At 37.3% G+C, this 7018-nt stretch overlaps 1 pseudogene; it reads right to left on the bottom strand.

Moving 5' to 3' along the window:
- Positions 1 to 596: 596 nt before the first annotated feature.
- Positions 597 to 956, bottom strand: LOC101970399 (large ribosomal subunit protein eL34 pseudogene; annotated as a pseudogene).
- Between the last annotated feature and the right edge of the window lie 6062 nt (positions 957 to 7018).

The raw sequence follows: 7018 nt of genomic DNA, 5'->3' as shown, positions 1-7018 counted from the left end.
ATCTGGTTTACTTTTCATTGTGGATAAAGCTGACTTACTGTCAAATCCAACCAATTTGTAGCACTCTGTAGAGAGAGGAGGCTGGTACAACTGACTTAGCACAAGTAATCAGAGCCTGAACTAAGAAGATGGAAGGGAGGATGAAGAAAAAGAAGCAAGAGATGCTTTCTTCCTTATTCTTAGCTCCAGATTGCATTACATTTACACTATACACACACACACACACACACACACATACACACACACACACACACACACACACACCAAAAATAAATAAATATGAACAAACTAAAATGGGAAATTGCCACAGTTCTTTCTGTGCATTCAATTTGGTGAACTATTAAGTCTTTCAGCAAAAGTATCTTGTTCTTACTTTAATTACATAGATCCAGTTTATAGTAAACATGAAGAATGTTTAAGGGTCCATTCTGAATTCTGAATAATTATCACAGAGGAATGTGTATGGATATAATATGTACATATATTAAGCTGTTGTCTTAATGTTGAGACTCTCCCCTCAATAATTCATTACATTATAACCTTTTTGTTTCCATTTGACTTTTTATTACTCAAAAAAAGCTTCATTTTTTTTTTATTTAGCTGTCTGACTGTGCTTGTGCCTCCAACACTTTCACAATTTTCTGTTCCTCAATAAGGAAAGCATACTTGATCCTGTTACAAACACATTTAGCACACATGAAACCACCATAGGTCCTGATGACCTGTTTTTTTTTGTTGTTGTTGTTTTACATAATCTCATAAGGACTTTAGGTCTCACAACATGAACCCCTTTAAGTCTGCCTGGGCACATACCACACGCAGATTTTGGTGCTTTCCCAACCTTCTTTGTATAAAAGTAAACAATTCTATTGCCAGGTGTTTGAGACAGCCTAGTTTTTTTTTTTAGAGGCTGTGTTATAGGAAAGCCTATGACAGTATGTCAAATGCTGAACCATTCTGTGTGCCTCCAAACACCATTCCTGGAAGAGCAATATAGTAGTGTTAAGGTGGGGCTTTGGGAAATGATTAATTCATGATGGCAGAGCCTTCATGGGATTAATGCATGTATAAGGTAGGTTGAAGTAAGCTGTATTGACTGCTTCCACCCTGTGAAGATGCAACAAGCCACTAATGTTGGGGAAAGGGTTTACCAGATACCAAATTTACCAATGCCTTTATCTTGAACCTCCCAGCACTTCTTAGCTTGTCTGTATAGGAACTGGAGAAGTAATCAAATATATGGAACTTTTAAAGGCTTCCCAAATAATTTCACAATGTAACTTGGAAAATTTCTTTAAGTATCTTTTGAAAAGATTCCCTGGAAAAGAGACAGAAATTAAGATCATTCTATGTATATTTCAAATTTTTTTATGCCAGTTAGCATCTTATTGGTACTCTATTTTATTCATAAAAGCTAATTATAATCTTGAGCTATAACAACTTTTCAAATGTTTTATATATATATATATATATATTTTGGTGCCGGGGATTGAACTCAGAGGTACCTTATCTTTGAGCCACATTCCCAGCCTTTTTTTGTATTTTATTTAGAGACAGGTTATCGCTGAGTTGCTTATGGCCTCATTAACTTGCTGAGGCTGGCTTTGAACTTGCCATCCTCCTGCCTCTGAGCTGCTGGGATTACAGGCGTGCACCACTGCACCTGGCTCAATGATGTCTTAGTGACATAGTTAGGGTACATCATCTTCAAGATGCTGCTACAGTGGCTGGGGATGTAGCTCAGGGGCCAGACACTTGCCTTGCATGAGCAAGGACCTAGGTTCAATCTTCAGTACCAAGAAAGAAAGAAAGAAAAAAGGAGAGAGAGAGAGAGAGAGAGAGAGAGAGAGAGAGAGAGAGAGAGAGAGAAAAAAGATAGTATAGTGAGTTGTATTGCTTCCTTCAGTAGGCTAAAGTACACAAATATGATTTGGATATATTTAAAGTATGTACATTTTTTGAGTGAGCTTTTGTCTTCATAGGTAATATGTGTATTGAAATTATTCTTTATTCTTAAGTACTTTGTGGAAAAATTTAAAGTCAGAAAGGACATGTTTAGCAGCTGGATAAACATTTCAGAAGTTTCTTGCTCAAGATAATTTAGGGCAAGTCATATAAGATATTTACTGGCATGAATAGCTAATAATTTACAAGTGTTCTTTTGTATTACTTAGAAATTTAAAGATTAAACAGCCAAGACATTTACACCTTTCTTAAATTGAAAATAAATATCAAGGTTTACGTTTGGAATCAAAAGTTTCAAAGATATTGTAACAGTTTCTTAAAAAATATATGAAAGCCATACAACATGGTTCAAGTATTGAGGCCAGTATGAAGCTGAAAGTATTGGTGCACACCTGTAATCTCAGCAACTTGGGAGGCTGAGGCAGGAGGATCTCAAGTTCAAGGCCAACCTCAACAACTTAGCTAAGCCAGAAGCAACTTAATAAGACCCTCTCTCAAAAATTTAAAAATGCAGAGATGTGGCAAAGTGGTCAGTGGTAAAGTGCCTCTGGGTTAAATACTCCTTGGAGGGGGGGAGAAATATGATAAATTTGTTTGGTTTTGCAAAAGAGATTATGTCTTTGTAAATTCTTGATAGTAAATTCCAAGCTACTTTTATAAAATGGAATAGTGATGGTGAAAACAAAGCATAAAAGAACAATTAATATATACAAGACACTGTCTGGATATAGAAAGTTAAAAGTACCATCTGTTGGAAATGAAACTTTAGAGCCATCAAAGCTTAAAAAGCTTGGCCCACTTGTTACACTTCTGAAAATGTGTTCTATAGGTGTATTTTCTATATACTCACAAATATATAAGGATTTCATTGAAACACTACCTGCAATGATTTTTGTTTTTTTAAAAAATGAAGTGGCTTAAATAAACAATCGGGAACTTGTAAAATAAAATATAGTATAACTCTGTGATGGAATACTATGTGATTACAAAAAAAACCAAAACAATGACAGTAATGACTTTACATCATTGATCATCATTAGTTGAACTCATCCTACATGTATTAAAGGAAGTAGCATGTGCAGTTTTGAGGAGAGTACTGTGGAGCCTTGCTGACTAGGATAAAACATCATTCACATAAGTTCTGAATTCTGTGAGCCTCAGCTTCCTCTTCCACAATGGGTTTAAGTATAATCAATGTTTAGGTTAAAGAGAAGATTAAATGAGGAGTCTACTCAGCATATACTCAATAAGTATCAGTTATTATTATTGATAAAAATCTATTGTTATCTTTACATTTACAATGTAGATGAGGGAGCATTTTTATCACCATTTTAATATATGAAAGACAAAGTTAGGTATCACAAGGTCACTTTGAATGATAAGAAACTTAAATAATTGATATATTCATCCTTTCAACAATATTTATCAAGAATATACTTAGAACCAATGGCCATGGAGAATATGGCAGTGAATTAAACCTAAAAATCTTTGTTATTCCTGGAGCTCATATTTTGGTAGGAAGGGTATACAATAAACACATATAAAATGTCAAGTAGAGAAGTGATATATGCTATCCAGAAAAGTGAAGTAGGGTCAGTTTATAGAGTGATGGGTGATAATGTGTCTTTAAGGAACAGAGGACTATGTTTAAAAGGGTGTTTGTTGGCAAGTGAGAAGTGACCAGGACAAGGGTTGATGCAGATCATGTGGATGGAGAAAGGATCTCCAGAGCCCAGCCTTTACAAGAGTAAAGCCCAGCGTGAGAATGTGCTCAGCACGATGAGAACTAGAGTTAGGTGAGTCCACAGTCTGAAGGTGATTTGGAAAGATATCTAAGTGACAAACGATCAAGTGAAAGAGTATGCTATAAAAGGTATAGATCATTTCATTTTTGTTGTAATTAGCTTTTATGTTAAAATCTATCCCTACATTTATATTTCAATGGCTGCAAACACGTTTGGATGGACATTGCAGATTATGTTATTACCCTTGAAACTCCTGACATACTTGGCTTCGGTTGCTGACACCCTGTTGCATGTGGCCCAGACATTTGCCCTCACCACTGCTCCTGGGCTGCTCCCGGTGATGTCTCACAACTCACTTGTACTTCTTTTCAAATTCAATTGATCTCCCTCATCTGCTGTTCTCAACAAATATTACTCATCTCAGGCATTTGACAAATGCCTTTTAATACTCAGGACAAGCTGTGCTTAATTTTCTAGTATTGATAGGGACATATCTCCTGCCACTTTATGTTGTTTTCTTTTCATAAGGGGGACTATGTGAGAGTTACTAGGTTCCTTGGGCTTAGGTAGAACTAATATTTTTATTTTATACGCAGTGCTTTTTTGTACATGGTATGCATCTACTCAGGATGCATACATGCCACATAGGATAAATTAGGGATGGTGTCCTGCCTACTATTTACCCTCTGCTGTTCTCTTTCAAGTTCACTACATTTCTTTCTGTCTTTAAAATCCTAAAACGCAAAGAATTTTCTTCTCAGCAAGCTCATAAACATCATGAAAATCAGAGAAAATATATCTCTCTAAATATTTTGATAAGATTAAAGTAGATATTTGAATGATTTTATTATCAAAATTATTCATAAGTGTATTTCCCTCTTATCACCAACTGTATTTCCCTAAAATTATGCAAAAATTCCACAGCATCTTACAGTATGCATTGCAATAGGAATAGTCTTTACTGAGGAATTTGGCATCTGTTTTAGTCAGCTTTTTTGCTGCTATGACTAAAAGACCCAACCAGAACAACTCTAAAGGAAGCAAGGTTTATTTGGGGGCTCACAGTTTTAGAGGTTTCAGTCCATGGAAAGCAGGCTCTATTCCTCGGGGCTGGAGTTGAAGGTGAACATCATGGTAGAGTGTGTGGCAGAGGGTAGCATCTCATATACTGATCAGGAAGCAGGTAGAGAGACTCTGTGCTCTGGATACAAAATATATACCCCATAGCCAAGCCTCCTAAGGAACCACTTCCTTTGGCCATACCCCACCTGCCTCCAGTTACACTCAGTTAATCCCATCAGGGTTTAATTCACTGATTAGGATAAGGTTATAACTCACTCATTTCTCTTTAAAACCTTCTTTTATTATCTCATGTGTGAGCTTTTGGGAGGAAACCTCACATCCAAACCATAACAGTACCCAAGATTCTTAAAGATATATGCCCTCTGATTCCCAATATCATCACATAGGCCTCATAGCAGTGTTCTCTAAAGAATATATGTGTCTACTCTGTAGGAAAGGGATGCCATCTTTCTATTTCCATCCTTCCTGATAAAGTGAAAAGTAATCTGCTGAGAGAGGTGCCAGGCAACCTGGATGGAGGCACCAAAGTTTTTCAGGCATCACTGGTAAGGAGTAATTGTGGCTGCCCCTGAACAGGGAGAAAAGCTCATTAGTCCCATGAGAAACTCAATCGTGATATCTCCTGTTTTGCTGGAATATGGCATAAGTGGGTGGGAAGATAGGGTTTCCAAATTGCTTGATGTTCAGTCAACAGGGCATGAGTTTTCAGGGTGATTTTCAGACAGATCTGCCTGTCTCGCCAGTTTTCTTCAGTTTCTATGATGGCTCAGCACTCTTCTCTGCTATAAATAGTCCAAAAGATTAAATGGAATAAAATCAGCAGACAAGGAGGTCTGAATAAATTTTTTCTAGAATAGAAATTTTTAACCTTTCAGTAATTGTGGCTGTCATTAAGAATCTGATGAAAAGTTTAGATATAATCCTTGAAAAGGGAATTTGGGCAAATTTAACAAATCTGCCACATTGTGCAATATGAGGGGGAGGCATTCACATGGAAGTTTACAAATGACCTCTACCATTGGTGAGAATAAAATGCTCTGCGGTCGGTCCATTTTCAAAATGAGGTACTAAGCCTTAATTGGGATATAAGATCCAATTGTAGGGACTGGGGTTGTGGCTCAGCTAGCATGTGTAAGGCCCTGAGTTTGATCCTCAGCATCACATAAAAATAAATAAATAAATAAAATTAAGGTTAAAAAAATCCAAATTGTAGCCATTTTAACTATAGCCTGCCCCAATTTTAAAATTAGCCAATGATGTAGATTATATCCCCAGGTGCCTCCTATCAGGGTAAGGGGCAGCACTGCATTAGGGATAAAAGCAGGTGGACTGCTTACCCAGGTGTGCTTGCTTGGTGGATTTTCTTTGGTAACATTCCCTCTGCAGAAGTAAAGTTTAGCTTGCCAAGCTCCTTCTGAGCACATGTTTGATTCTTTGCACCATGCTGGTATTTTTAACAATCTTGGTACCCAACATAAATTTCCATACATCAACTAGAGTGTCATGGGGACTCCCTCCTTAGAGGAGATGTTCCACTGCCTTATTTCAGCATCCTTGGAGTAGGGAACGAAACTGTCATCCCTGAGTCTGACAACGGACCCACAATCAAAAGTAGATTGGCAACGCAGGGAAAGGGCCTTAGCAAACACCATGGTGACCAGGTAACACTGTGCTTGGAACAAGATAGAAACATCTATTCTCAAGAAAGAACTAGTTCCTTATTTGTTGGGACATCCTGAAGGTTGTGTAGTATGACTGAGACACAAATGCAAAAAATGCTCTGACAGAAGAGGGGGTTGACATTCAAGAAACATGAGACCACACCCAGGAAAGCAGAATGGGGGTGTGTGCAAAAAATAAATAATTCCCCATAAGGAGGATTGAGCAAAAGGGGGGCCGGGGGTATATAGGAAATCTCTAATAAGGAGAGTGGTTTGAGTACACAGGGGGATACTTAATTGCAAGAACCCAGAAGAAATATGGGAATAAAAATTTTAGGCCAATGTACAGGGAAGGACAATGGAAAGGTGTCAATGTACAAGGCTTTTCATTTTAAGGTCTTAAGCAGGAAAAATAAACAGTGGTAATGATGGCAGTATATACAGGTCAGGCTCAACAATATCCTGTACTCCAACCCCAAAAATGCATGTGGAGGGTAAAAAATAGGGCAGTTTTTTTTTTTAATATGCCAGATTATCCAATCTCTCTCTGAGATACAATTTGTT

This window comes from Ictidomys tridecemlineatus, chromosome 7 (genome assembly GCF_052094955.1).
Source record: "Ictidomys tridecemlineatus isolate mIctTri1 chromosome 7, mIctTri1.hap1, whole genome shotgun sequence".
In the NCBI taxonomy this organism is placed as follows: domain Eukaryota; kingdom Metazoa; phylum Chordata; class Mammalia; order Rodentia; family Sciuridae; genus Ictidomys; species Ictidomys tridecemlineatus.
The sequence above is the reverse complement of the archived record's forward strand: the minus strand, read 5'-3'. Positions and strand labels throughout refer to the sequence as shown.